Below are 13,998 nucleotides of genomic sequence, written 5' to 3' on the forward strand. Positions count from 1 at the left end.
CCATTGATAACATAATATAATCTCGAGCAACCTCCTTGCACGGTAGAGGGGCTGGGTTAGCACAGTGGGCTAAACAGCTGGCTTGTAATGCAGAACAAGGCCAGCAGCGCGGGTTCAATTTCCGTTCCGGCCTCCCCGAACAGATGCCGGAATGTGGCGACTCGGGACTTTTCACAGTAACTTCATTGAAGCCTACTTGTGACAATAAGCGATTATTGTAATTATTAGAGCATTTTAAATTGAACAATTATTCCAAAGATCTTGCTCGAGATTATATTATGTTATCAATGGGATCATCCACTAGGTGTACAGAGTTGGTAATAAATAGCATATAAAAATGAAAAAAAGTTCTTAAATCTCATAACACGTTTCCTTTTATTTTCGGAATGTTTTCACTTCAGTATTTTGGCTGTACAATTTAAACGCACAATTCCAAACATTAGGACAACAGACTAGAGCATTTCTAATATCTACGATGTATGAGCGCACGGTAGCACAGTGGGTAGCACTGTTGCTTCACAGCCAGTGTCCCAAGTTCGATTCCCGACTTGGGTCACTGTCTGTGCAGAGTCTGCACGTTCTCCCTGTATCTGCATGGGTTTCCTCCCACAAAGCGTGCTGTTAGGTGAATTGGACATTCTGAATTCTCCGTGTACCCAAACAGGCGCCGGAATGTGGCGACTCAGGGATTTTCACATTAGCTTCATTGCCATGTTAATGTAAGCAAACTTGTGACAATAAAGATTATTATTTATTATTTAAAAGTAGAGGTTACAAAGCTATGCACGACAAAGGAGAGAAACATCACAGCCAAGCCCAGTCGTATTGTCAAATCTTTTGAGGTTCTGGAATGGGAAAATTATTACAAAAAATGCTGGAAAAACCCAGCAGGTCTAGCAACATCTGGGGAAAGAGAAACAGATTTAACGCTTCTTGGCCATATGACTCTTCGTCTGGACTCGAAATGTTAACTCTCTTTATCTCTCCACAGATGCTGCAAGACCTGCTGACTTTTTCGCCGCATTTCCTGTTTTTATTTCAGATTTTCAGCATCTGCAGTGTTTTGCTTTTAATATTTGGAATGGAAATCCTGGCTGATTGGCCCCGACTGTTGATCCAAAGATGGAGGAGAAGAAGAAAAAAAACATTTTCTTTGCCATTCTAACCCGGATGGAATGCAAAAGAGGCATAATGTATGAATAGGACAGCGAACATTTTTACTGCAAAATTTTGCTACCTTTATCCAGAGATTTCCCACTTCAGCGGACTTCCTTAAATGAAGCTCTATGTTTCAATTAGGGGTTGACAGAAACATGTCACAGGTAACTGTTTCACAGAAAAGTCACAATTATCTAACATTAATCTTGCGTTGTTTGTCCGATTGCCTCCTGTCAAGTACTTTGGGCGCTTTACACTACATAAATGCAAGTTGTTATTGTTAGCTATGTTCAAATCTTCATAGATGGAATATCAGTAGTTAATATTCTGCAATTATTGCCAATTTTTAGATAAAGGCATTGATAAATCTTTAGTGACCTTTAGCTCTTCAGCCATTTCTAGCAGACAACCAGTGTTGTTATCATCCTTCCATCTACAAGAAATGATGGACAGGCAGCAAACAATCCATTTAGGTGAGGTGTTTTCACTTAGTGCACCTTTGCTGAAGACTGTGAAATCCAATCCTTAAGGGGCATATTCTGCCAAAAGTGCTACACATGAAGCTGTCAAGTGACGTTGCAGGTAATTGTTTTTGGCACTGGCACCTGTTGCCAAGCTGTTGTAGCCACTGGTCTTGGTGATAGTGCACGCCAGCCCATAGGAATGGTCACTTTCCCTCTTAGGCCAGCTAGTGACTCCCAAGTGCAATAATCGATGTGTAGGACCTTCATGGCACACTTGCAAGATTTCCCCACTTGCCCACGGTCAGCTCACCATTCAAAAGTTCTCGGTATGTAACTGCCTTTCATCCTACAGATATGTTGATCCACCAAACCCACCTCTGGTTGATTAGTGCCAAAACATTTAGGAAATCTGTGCGGAGTTTTTACATGTTTTACTCCATCCTTCACTCTGAACTTGCCAAAAGTGGAGCCATCAAACTGGACAATGCATTGCATATCGTCATGGGGCGGGGGGAGCTGCTCACCTGCGCAGGGGGCGGGGGGAAGCTGCTCACCTGCGCAGGGGGCGGGGGAGCTGCTCACCTGCGCAGGGGGCGGGGGGGAAGCTGCTCACCTGCGCAGGGGGCGGGGGGAAGCTGCTCACCTGCGCAGGGGGCGGGGGGAAGCTGCTCACCTGCGCAGGGGGCGGGGGGAAGCTGCTCACCTGCACCCGGGGGAGGAAGCTGCTCACCTGCGCAAGGGGCGGGGGAGCTGCTCACCTGCGCAGGGGGGAGGGAGCTGCTCACCTGTGCAGTGGGGGAGGGGGAGCCGCTCACCTGTGCAGTGGGGGAGGGGGAGCCGCTCACCTGTGCAGTGGGGGAGGGGGAGCCGCTGACCTGTGCAGTGGGGGAGGGGGAGCCGCTCACCTGTCCGCTTCCTGCCTCCGTCTCGCGCCGGCAGTTGACGGCTCCGAGCTCGCGCCCTCCCCCCGGACGCGCTCGCAGCCAATGGGCGGCCGGCAGCGGGACACGTGCTCTCCCCGGGCCGCGCGTTCAGCTCCACCGACGACAACAACTTTCCCTGAGCCCGAGCGCGGCTCTGGGCCCCCCCCAGTCACTGCCCCGGCCCCGGCCTCGGCCCCCAGTCACCGCCCCGGCCCCGGCCTCGGCCCCCAGTCACCGCCCCGGCCCCGGCCTCGGCCCCCAGTCACCGCCCCGGCCCCGGCCTCGGCCCCCAGTCACCGCCCCGGCTCCGGGCCCCCAGTCACCGCCCCGGCCCCGGGCCCCCAGTCACCGCCCCGGCCTCGGCCCCCAGTCACCGCCCCGGCTCCGGGCCCCCAGTCACCGCCCCGGCCCCGGGCCCCCCGGCCTCGGCCCCCAGTCACTGCCCCGGATCCGGCCCCCAGTCACCGCCCCGGCCTCGGCCCCCAGTCACTGCCCCGGATCCGGCCCCCAGTCACCGCCCCGGCCCTCATCCCACCCGGCCGCACTCCTCGCCCATCCACCCCAAACACGAATCTCAACTAGCTGGAAAATCTCCATCTGAGGAGAGGGGAACATCATGAATTTCCCAGCTGCTTGTGGACCTTTTATTTGACAGCAAAATAGTGTGCGGGAACGTTTAACCCCGAGAGCTAAAGTGTTAGTGTATGGTTTACAATTTAGAAATGTGTGGCTGGGTCACTCATGGTCAGTGACAAACCTTGGTACAGAAGGGAAGTCTTAAGATCAACGAGATTGTGCTCAAATTGTCCAAAGCACTAGTGCCACAGCCTGGAGTATCATGTACAGTTCATCACATTACTCATATGCTGATGAGTGCACAATGTTTCCAGCACCATTTGCGACTCCTCGGACACTGAAGCAGTCCATGTCCATATACAGCGAAACCTGGACAATATCTAGGCTTGGGCCGATAAGTGCAAAGTAACATGGCGCCAGACAACGGCCATCTCCAACAAGAGAGAATCTAACCATCTTCCCCTGACATTCAACAGTACAAAAATGGAGACGAGACTTGGGAAGATCTTGCCTAGGGGTCTTACCAGGATTTCAGGGACTGCAATGGAGTTTTCCCAAGGATGGAAGGAAGAGGGTAGCCTTTCCAGCCAAGCCAATGTGGATGGACGTGAATGAAGAAATCAGCAGTAAAAATGTGGTCAGTGCATCAAAGAGGCTCTAATAATAATAATATTTATTGTCACAAGTAGGTTTACATTGCAATGGAGTTACTGTGAAAAGCCCCTAGTCGCCACATTCCGGCGCCTGGGTACACGGAGGGAGAATTTAGAATGTCCAAATTGCCTAACAGCACGTCTTTCAGAATTAGAAGGAGGAAACCGGAGCACCCGGAGGAAACCCACGCAAACACTGGGAGAACGTGCAGGCTCCACACAGACAGTGACCCAGCCGGGAATTGAACCTGGGACCCTGGCGCTGCGACGGCACAGTGCTACCATGCTGCCTCATCTGGGATCTAGGACCTCGGGTAGGCAGAAAAGGTGAGTGGCACAGCAAGTTCAGGTGCCCAACCCTGTATCCTGGCTTCCTCAGTATTATCCTGGATAGCGGTATTTTTCAAACATTTTTTCCCTGGACCCACTTTTCCCAAACGGCTGACCTTCACGACCCACGGCAGTCGACCTGTGCAACTCACGCCAGCCGACCTTTGCAACATACCATTTACACTCACCTTTAATACGCCAGTTGAGTCTGCTTGGTCCTCATGACCTCGCTTGCTTTGACATTCCATGTTACATTTCTGCTTAGGATTTCAGCTGATGATTTAAGTTTTCACTGCATCCTTTGAAAAACATCAAGAGGTTTGTCCTCTAACTCTCCATGCATAGCCTTTAAATGCCTTTGAAGTTTTGAGAGTTTTAAACTTCCTTTTGCCTGTACTTCTCTGCATATAGCACACATAGGCTTTGCATCCTGATTTGCATTGGCACAATTAACAAAGTATCTTTACACTGCTTTGTTCCCGATTTCAGTTTTTTCTTAGTTTAACATGATCCATGTTCTGTTCTTCACAGTCCTGTTGCCTTGCTTTCTCACAGCTAGAAAATGGAGGAATCTCTCCCCCGTGAGTTTGCGCCAAAAGCACGGACATACAGTGTCCGTGCCTGGAGTGTGGCCTGCTCCCTACACTGTGTTACTAAATGTTTGGCTCTTTCGTTGACTCTGAATTTGGCGGTCAATATGGTCGCCTTCCTTAATTCTAATTACGTTTGCTCTAGAGTCGCCAGGTATCTTTCGATACCGCCACAAGGTTCAAACCGAATACTGATCAAAGACACGATACACCAGTTTCATAGAATTTACAGTGCAGAAGGAGGCCATTCGGCCCATCGAGTCTGCACCGGCTCTTGGAAAGAGCACCCTACCCAAGGTCAACACCTCCACCCAACACTAAGGCCAATTTTGGACACTAAGGGCAATTTATCATGGCCAATCCACCTAATCTGCACATCTTTGGACTGTGGGAGGAAACCGGAGCACCCGGAGGAAACCCACGCGCACACGGGGAGGATGTGCAGACTCCGCACAGACAGTGACCCAAGCCGGAATCGAACATGGAACCCTGGAGCTGTGAAGCAATTGTGCTATCCACAATGCTACCGTGCTGCCCAGTTAGTTCAAAGTCAAATGCTTATTTATTTACACAAACAGTTCAATATAATCATGCACAAATACGACAGACTAAACTATCACTACTGCTAAAGCCTATACTTAGCTTTCGGCACCCACTCAGTCAGAGGAACAATGGCTGTTGTTCGGTTCTGAGGCTGCTGAGGTCGAAGTGGTGAAGGGGAACAGCTAAGGTCGTCTGTCTGGTAGCGTGCGTTGATCTTGGACTTACTTGTTCTGGTGCAGCTGTTGGGCAGGTCTCGCCTCGGTGAGAGCCGGAGCCAAGAGAACGATTCTGTCTTGGGGGTTCCTTCTTATACCCAAAGGGGCTTTGCGCACTTTTGCGCGGGCCTTGAACTTGGCCCCAATCAATTGAGCCGTTTCTCGATCGTTCCTATCGATTTCATCCAATAAAGGGGTGGGTGCCCTGATGGCTGGGCGTGTCCTAGGTGGCCGTTGGCCTGCTTTGTTCTGGTCTCCTCTGGCGCCGGTGTGTCTGCCTTAGTATCGGTTACTCAAATGTTACTCTTTTGTTCCCGGAGAGGGGCCATTAGTACGCTAATGGGCCTACAGTTTTGGTCTTGTCTGGGAGTTGCGGCTCCAATCAACAGACAAACCCTGAACCTGCTTGTTTTCTCAGTATTGTCCATTTTCTCTGCAATCTTTGCAAAGTGTCCATTTTGTAATCGGGAAGTGGCCATCCCAGATGGCTACAACTGCTTCTGGCCAGAAGACTGCATTGTTCAATTTAAAAGTCGGTCGCGGCCGGCATTCTCAAATTAAAAGTCTGTTGCAGCCGGCTTTCTCAATTTAAAAGCTGGTCATAGCCGATGGGTACTTTTCTTGCGATCGGGAAATCCACAACTCTCCCAACACCCATGGCTTGCGACCCACAGTTTGAAAAAGCCTGCTTTATAACACTTCTCAGAACTATACATCTTGTGGCTGCATTCATTCCTCTCTCTCCAGGCATCTCACAGCCAACACTCTCATTCAACCTCATCCCATTATCCTATTGCATCCTTGAGTCGCCCTCCACAAATATTGGCCTTCCCCACTACCCATTACTAATCAAACTATTTGCTTTCTTTCCTTGAAGGAGAAGAGAGTATACAATCACAGGAAGAGGCAGGGACCCTAGGTTGGCCCTTCAGCGACACCCAGCAATGTATGACACCCTGACCTACAAGGAAGAACGTCTTGTTCCAGAGGGTTGCATATATCAGCAATAATATGGCATGAAAGCCTGCACCAGTGAATAATGGGGGTTCTGTAGATGTAGTGTATCGGGACTTCCAGATGTTAGGAATTCAGGAAATCAACGAGGTTAAAAGTAAACTTGAGATGAAAACAAATTAACAGACAAATAGCAAGACTAGCAGGCATCTAGAGACATTCAGGTGTGAATGGCCATATCACAAACAGTGTGTACCAGAGATCAGTGGGAAATACAAATGATAACTTCTAACGGCAAGGAATTTGAGAGATGATCATACAGCACAGAAGAGGCTCTTCAGCCCTTCAAATCTGCACAGACAAAACTATACTAAATTTACACTAATCCCGCTCTCCAGCATTTGGCCCATAGGCTTGAATATTATTATATTTCAAGTGCACATCCATGTACTTTTTAATGGTTGTGAGATTTCCCACCTCTACTACCCGCCCAGAGCATTCTGGACACCAACCACCCTGTGGGTGAAAAACAATTTCTTCAAATCCGCTCTAAACCTCCGGCCTCCACCTTAAAATATGCCCCCTCGTTATTGACTCTTTAACGAATGGGAACAGCTGTTTCCTATCCACCCTGTCCATAGCTTTCATAATCTTATACACCTCAATCAGGTCCTCCTCAACCTTCTCTGCTCTAAAGCAAACAACCCGAGCTTATGCAGCCTCTCTTTATAGCTTTAATGTTCCATCCCAGGAATCTCCTCTGCACCCTCTCCAGTGAAATCATAAGGAGGTGAACAGAACTACACAAAGTACTCCAGCTGTGGCCGAACCAAAGTTTTGTACAGCTCCAACATAACATCCCTTGCTCTGCTAATCTATGCCACTCCTGATAAAGGCAAGTGTCCCATCTGCCTGCTTAACTGCCTACACTAACCTGTTTGACCGCTTTCAGGGATCTGTGAACAAGCACCCCAGGATCCTTCTGAGCTTCCTGGTGTCAAGCCATTAATTGAGTACTCCATTTTTAGGGTTAAATTCCATCTGCTACTAATCGGCCCATCTGACCAACCCGTTTTTCTCTTCCTGCAACCTAAGACCTTCTTCCTCACTATTAACCAGCCTGCCAATCTTTATGTTGTTGCAAACTTACTTATTATTCCCCCCAACATTCTCATCTATATTATTTATAATAATCTTTATTAGTGTCACAAGTAAGCTTACATTAACACTTCAATGAAGTTACTGTGAAAATCCTCTAGTCGCCACACTATGCCACCTGTTCGGGTGCACTGAGGGAGAATTTAAAATTTCCAATTCACATTACACGTCTTTCGAGACTTGTGGGAGGAAACCGGAGTGCCCGGAGGAAACCCACGCAGACACAGGGAGAATGCGCAGACATTTAGAGCAATGGCAGATTGCAAATATTCTCCTCTAAAAGATGTAATTTTGTGCCTTTGCCAGTCCAGGAAGAGACGATTCCCAGACTTGGTCACCTAAACAATAACTATTAGCTGGATTTGATCTGTATAGAGTTACTAAAATTGGATGTTGCTTGGGAAAAAGGGTATCTCAGTGAGTTCAGGGAACATGGTTATACTTTGGGAACAAGAGGTAACTTCAGTGTTTAGTTATTAATATACTTAAGTATCATAATGTATATTCTTTTGTTGTGTGTGTTTTTCTTTTCATTTACTTGAATAAATATTCTTTATTAATTGTTTACACAATGACTGTTCTGGTTCCTCACTGGGTTGTACATTGGTCTTCACGTTATTCCAAACAAAAATACACCACTAAGAGCCAGTGTTTTAAGTTATGGTACAGAGTTTTGAGATACTCTCGCAGGTAACATCAACAGGGTTCTTAACAGAAGGCATTTGAAAAGGTGCTGCACAAAAGGTCAATATACAAAGCAAGATCTCATTGGGTTGGGGGTAATTTATTAGCTTGGATAGAGGATTGGCTAACCAGCAGAAAGCAGAGAGTGGGGATAAGTGATTTGTTTCCTGGTTGGCAAGCTGTAACTAGTGATGGGCCACAGGGTTCGGTCCTCAGGACTCAAACTATTTACAATCTATATTAATGACTTGGATGCAGAGATATAATGTATTATACCCAAGTTTGCAGATGACACTCAAATCGGTGGGAAAGTAAGTTGCAAAGAGGAAACAAGACATTTACAAATGGATATGGGCAGGTTACATGAGTGGGCCAAAATTTGGCAGATCAAATTTAACGTGGATAAATGTGACATTATCCATTTTGGTCAGAGGAATAAAAAGGCAACTTATTATCTAAATGGAGAGAAAGTTTAAAATGCTGCACTGCAGAGAGATCTGGATGTCCTCATGCATGAATCACAGAAAGTTAATATGCAGGTGCAACAAGTAATAAGGAAGGCAAATTGAATTTTGGATTAATTGCAAATAGAATAGAGTATAAAAGTAGGGAAGTACTGTTTTAACTTTACAGGGCATTGGTGAGATCATATCCAGAGTACTGTGCACTATTTTGGTCCCCTTGAGGAAGGATGTAAATGCATTAGAGTCGGTTCAGAGAAGGTTCACTAGATTGAAGAGAGATTGAGCAGTTGAGGCCTATACTCACTGGGGTTTAGAAGAATGTGAGGCAATCTAATTGAGGTATATAAATGGTAAAGAAGATTGGCAGGGTAGACATAAAACGGATGTTTCCCGTTGTTGGACATTCTAGACTAAGAAGTCATAGATTTAGGATAAGGGGTGGCAGATTTAAAACCAAAAGGAGGAGGAATTACTTCACACAAATGGCCGTAAATCTAGAATTCTTTACCCCAAAGTGCAGTGGATGCCAGAACCCAAAACAAATTTAAGGAGGAAATAGATAGGTTTATAATTATTAGCAGGATGAAGGATTATGAGGAGCGCGCAGGAAGTTGGGAAAGTAAATTGCAGTGAGGAAATAAGAAATTTACAAGTGGTTATGGATAAGTTAGGTGAGTGAGCCAAAATGTAGCAGGTGGGGTTTAATGGGGATAAGTGTGAGGTTATCTACTTTCGTCAGAAAAATAGAAAGGCAACTTATTGGCCCGTAACTTCCGATTATCTGCGGAAAGTCACAGGCCGCCAATTCTGAAAGGACCCAGATGCAAAAATATTCAGTGCTGTCGGGAGTTTCATTTCCACTGTTAAGTCAGTGCGGCGGTTAGAGTTCAGCTTTTGGACTTCTTTCAACATTTCACAAAGGCGTCTCATTGCTTCTTTGCTAAAGTGCAGTCTCCTGGCACATATCTCCCCTGGCAGCATTTCATATGATGTCCTTTGCCTGTACACTCTTAGGGGTGGGTAATTGATTTGCTTCCTCGCCAGGCAGAGATATAGTTTGGCTCTTCTCTCATGATCCCTGCGCCTACGTCGAAGACATCAAAAGAAGTTCAAGGCTTTTAAGAAGCCAAGCTATAAGTGTGATGCCCAAGCGGAGGTGAAGCCTGACTACTGATTTGGAATCTGCACTGGATTTTGTGATATCTGTCTGAGAGGTAGTTCACATTCGCTTACATATGTGAAGGATGAACAATACATCACGGAGACTCTTAAACAACACAGATTTCAACTGTCCTGGCTTGAGACAATTCACATCTCTTTAACCTGCGATTATCCTTCTCTCTAGTCGCACCGTCTGGACCTGTAAAGACTTAATTACCTGCAAAGACTTGCATTCAAAGTATCATCTTGCATCATTGAATTTGTCTATATATATGTTTGTGGAACCCACCTCTTCATTCACCTGAGGAAGGAGCTGCACTCTGAAAGCTAATGATTCGAAACAAACCTGTTGGACTTTAACCTGGTGTTGTAAGACATCTTACTGTGCCCACCCCAGTCCAACGCCACCATCTCCACACCATTCCTAATTTCAGGCACTAACAGTGACTACAAAGAACAAAAAAAAGTACAACACAGGACCAGGCCCTTCGGCCCTCTAAGCCTGTGCCGATCATGATGTCCAACTAAAAAAAACCTTCTGCTCTTACTCAGTCGGTATCCCTCTATTTCCTCCCGATTCATGTACCCATCCAGGTGCCTCTTAAATGTTGCTGATGTGCCCACTTCCACCACATCCTCTGGCCGCACGTTCCAGGCACCCACCACTCACTGCATAAAAAAACGTACATCCCATATTTCCCTTAAACTTTCTCCCTCTCGCCTTGAACCTGTACCCCCTTGTAATTGACATGTTCACCCTTGGAAAAAGCCTCTGACTATCCACCCCCCATCTGTGCCTCTCATAATTTTGTAGACCGCTAACAGGTCTCCCCTCAGCCTCCGTCTTTCCAGTGAAAACAAGCCTAGTTTATTCAACCTCTCCTCATAGCCAACACCCTTGAGCCAACACTCTCAGTGCAGAAGGAGGCCATTCGGCCCTTTGAGTCTGCACCAGCTCTTGGAAAGAGCACCCTACCCAAACTCAACACCTCCACCCAACACCAAGGGCAATTTGGACATTAAGGGCAATTTATCATTGGCCAATTCACCTAACCCGCACATCTTTGGACTGTGGGAGGAAACCGGAGCACCCGGAGGAAACCCACGCAGACACGGGGAGGACGTGCAGACTCCGCACAGACAATGACCCAAGCTGGAATCGAACCTGGGACCATGGATCTGTGAAGCAATTGTGCTATCCACAATGCTACCGTGCTGCCCTTAAGAACAAATAAATCTACACTATATCATTTTCCCGTAATCCATGTACCTATCCAACAGCTGCTTGAAGGTCCCTAATGTTTCCGACTCAACTACTTCCACAGGCAGTGCATTCCATGCCCCCACTACTCTCTGGGTAAAGAACCTACCTCTGATATCCCTCCTATATCTTCCACCTTTCACCTTAAATTTATGTCCCCTTGTAATGGTGTGTTCCACCTGGGGAAAAAGTCTCTGACTGTCTACTCTATCTATTCCCCTGATCATCTTATAAACCTCTATCAAGTCGCCCCTCATCCTTCTCCGCTCTAATGAGAAAAGGCCTAGCACCCTCAACCTTTCCTCGTAAGACCTACTCTCCATTCCAGGCAACATCCTGGTAAATCTTCTTTGCACCTTTTCCAGAGCTTCCACATCCTTCCTAAAATGAGGCGACCAGAACTGTACACAGTACTCCAAATGTGGCCTTACCAAGGTTTTGTACAGCTGCATCATTACCTCATGGCTCTTAAATTCAATCCCTCTGTTAATGAACGCGAGCACACCATAGGCCTTCTTCACAGCTCTATCCACTTGAGTGGCAACTTTCAAAGATGTATGAACATAGACCCCAAGGTCTCTCTGCTCCTCCACAATGCCAAGAACTCTACCGTTAACCCTGTATTCCGCATTCATATTTGTCCTTCCAAAATGGACAACCTCACACTTTTCAGGGTTAAACTCCATCTGCCACTTCTCAGCCCAGCTCTGCATCCTATCTATGTCTCTTTGCAGCCGACAACAGCCCTCCTTACTATCCACAATTCCACCAATCTTCGTATCGTCTGCAAATTTACTGACCCACCCTTCAACTCCCTCATCCAAGTCATTAATGAAAATCACAAACAGCAGAGGACCCAGAACTGATCCCTGCTGTACACCACTGGTAACTGGGATCCAGGCTGAATATTTGCCATCCACCACCACTCTCTGACTTCTATCGGTTAGCCAGTTCGTTATCCAACTGGCCAAATTTCCCACTATCCCATGCCTCCTTACTTTGTGCAGAAGCCTACCATGGGGAACTTTATCAAATGCCTTACTAAAATCCATGTACACTACATCCACTGCTTTACCTTCATCCACATGCTTGGTCACCTCCTCAAAGAATTCAATAAGATTTGTAAGGCAAGACCTACCCCTCACAAATCCGTGCTGACTATCCCTAATCAAGCAGTGTCTTTCCAGATGCTCAGAAATCCTATTCTTCAGTACCCTTTCCATTACTTTGCCTACCACCGAAGTAAGACTAACTGGCCTGTAATTCCCAGGGTTATCCCTAGTTCCTTTTTTGAACAGGGGCACGACATTCGCCACTCTCCAATCCCCTGGTACCACCCCTGTTGACAGTGAGGACGAAAAGATAATTGCCAACGGCTCTGCAATTTCATCTCTTGCTTCCCATAGAATCCTTGGATATATCCCGTCAGGCCCGGGGGACTTGTCTATCCTCAAGTTTTTCAAAATGCCCAACACATCTTTCTTCCTAACAAGTATTTCCTCGAGCTTACCAATCTGTTTCACACTGTCCTCTCCAACAATATTGCCCCTCTCCTTTGTAAATACAGAAGAAAAGTACTCATTCAAGACCTCTCCTATCTCTTCAGACTCAATACACAATCTCCCGCTACCGTCCTTGATCGGACCTACCCTCGCTCTAGTCATTCTCATATTTCTCACATATGTGTAAAAGGCCTTGGGGTTTTCCTTGATCCTACCCGCCAAAGATTGTTCATGCCCTCTCTTAGCTCTCCTAATCCCTTTCTTCAGTTCCCTCCTGGCTATCTTGTATCCCTCCAATGCCCTGTCTGAACCTTGTTTCCTCAGCCTTACATAAGTCGCCTTTTTCCTCTTAACAAGACATTCAACCTCTCTTGTCAACCATGGTTCCCTCACTCGACCATCTCTTCCCTGCCTGACAGGGACATACATATCAAGGACACGTAGCACCTGTTCCTTGAACAAGTTCCACATTTCACTTGTGTCCTTCTTAAGGTCTGGCATCAAAGAACAAAGAAAAGTACAGCACAGGAACAGGCCCTTCGGCCCTCCAAGCTTGCGCTACGACAACTGAGAAGCAGAGGTTTTCTCACCAAAATGCCATTGCCACAAGCTCAACTTTATTCCTTCAACTATTTGCCAACAACTATTTTGGTAACCTCTTAGAATTTATGGGCCACGTGTACAACCCCTAATCCATTAACAACTAATTAACCTTCTCTTGGACCTTTAAATCAGCAACAAGAACAGACTTTGATCCCATCAGTCTTGGCTGGATTTGAACCTGGATGCTAGCAGTCATAGAACCATAGAATTCCATACAACATAGAAGGAGGCCATTTGGCTCATTGTGTCCCTCCCGATTGTCTGCAAGAGTAACTCAGTTAATACTATTCCCGCACCCGTTCTTCATAGCCCTGAAGATTGTTTCTCTGCAGATGGTCATCTCATTCCATTTGAATGCCCCAATGGAATCTGCCTCCATCACACTCTCAGGCAGTGCATTTGAGAGATTAACCACTCACTACATAAAACCATTTTCCTTGTGCCGTTGTTGGTTCTTTTCCCATTCACCTTCATACCTGTGTCCTCTGGTTCTTGAACCTTCCACCAACTGGAACAGTTTCTCCGATTCCTCCCAATTTTGAATATCTCTAGCCAATTTCCTCTCAACCTTCTCTTCTATAATGTAAGGTCCCTTCCTGTTGGTTCCCTTATATCCCATTTCTTCCACTTTGTCATTATTGATTTTGGTCCAATTGATCTTTAACAGAGACATAACTTTAAGTTGAGCAGAGGAAGTGAGGAACTAAAAAGTTTCAATATAGTACACTGTTCTATAAAGATTTAGATTTTGAACAGCAG

At 46.5% G+C, this 13,998-nt stretch overlaps 1 protein-coding gene across 5 annotated transcripts in view; it reads right to left on the minus strand.

Annotated features, from left to right (window-relative positions):
* Nucleotides 1-13,998, minus strand: part of LOC140396561 (coiled-coil domain-containing protein 91-like) — a 266,598-nt gene that overhangs the window by 226,629 nt on the left and 25,971 nt on the right. The window contains exon 1 of one of the 5 annotated variants that reach the window (XM_072485327.1): nucleotides 2,528-2,614. The exons of 1 other annotated variant lie outside the window; for it this stretch is intronic. The gene's annotated coding sequence lies outside the window, so the exon portion shown is untranslated. Of the gene's footprint in view, nucleotides 1-2,407; nucleotides 2,432-2,497; nucleotides 2,615-13,998 lie in introns of those variants that run through there. 3 more of the 5 variants (XM_072485326.1, XM_072485330.1, XM_072485329.1) reach the window with 3 other exon arrangements.

The sequence above is a fragment of the Scyliorhinus torazame genome, chromosome 19 (genome assembly GCF_047496885.1).
Source record: "Scyliorhinus torazame isolate Kashiwa2021f chromosome 19, sScyTor2.1, whole genome shotgun sequence".
NCBI classification, from domain to species: Eukaryota; Metazoa; Chordata; class Chondrichthyes; order Carcharhiniformes; family Scyliorhinidae; genus Scyliorhinus; species Scyliorhinus torazame.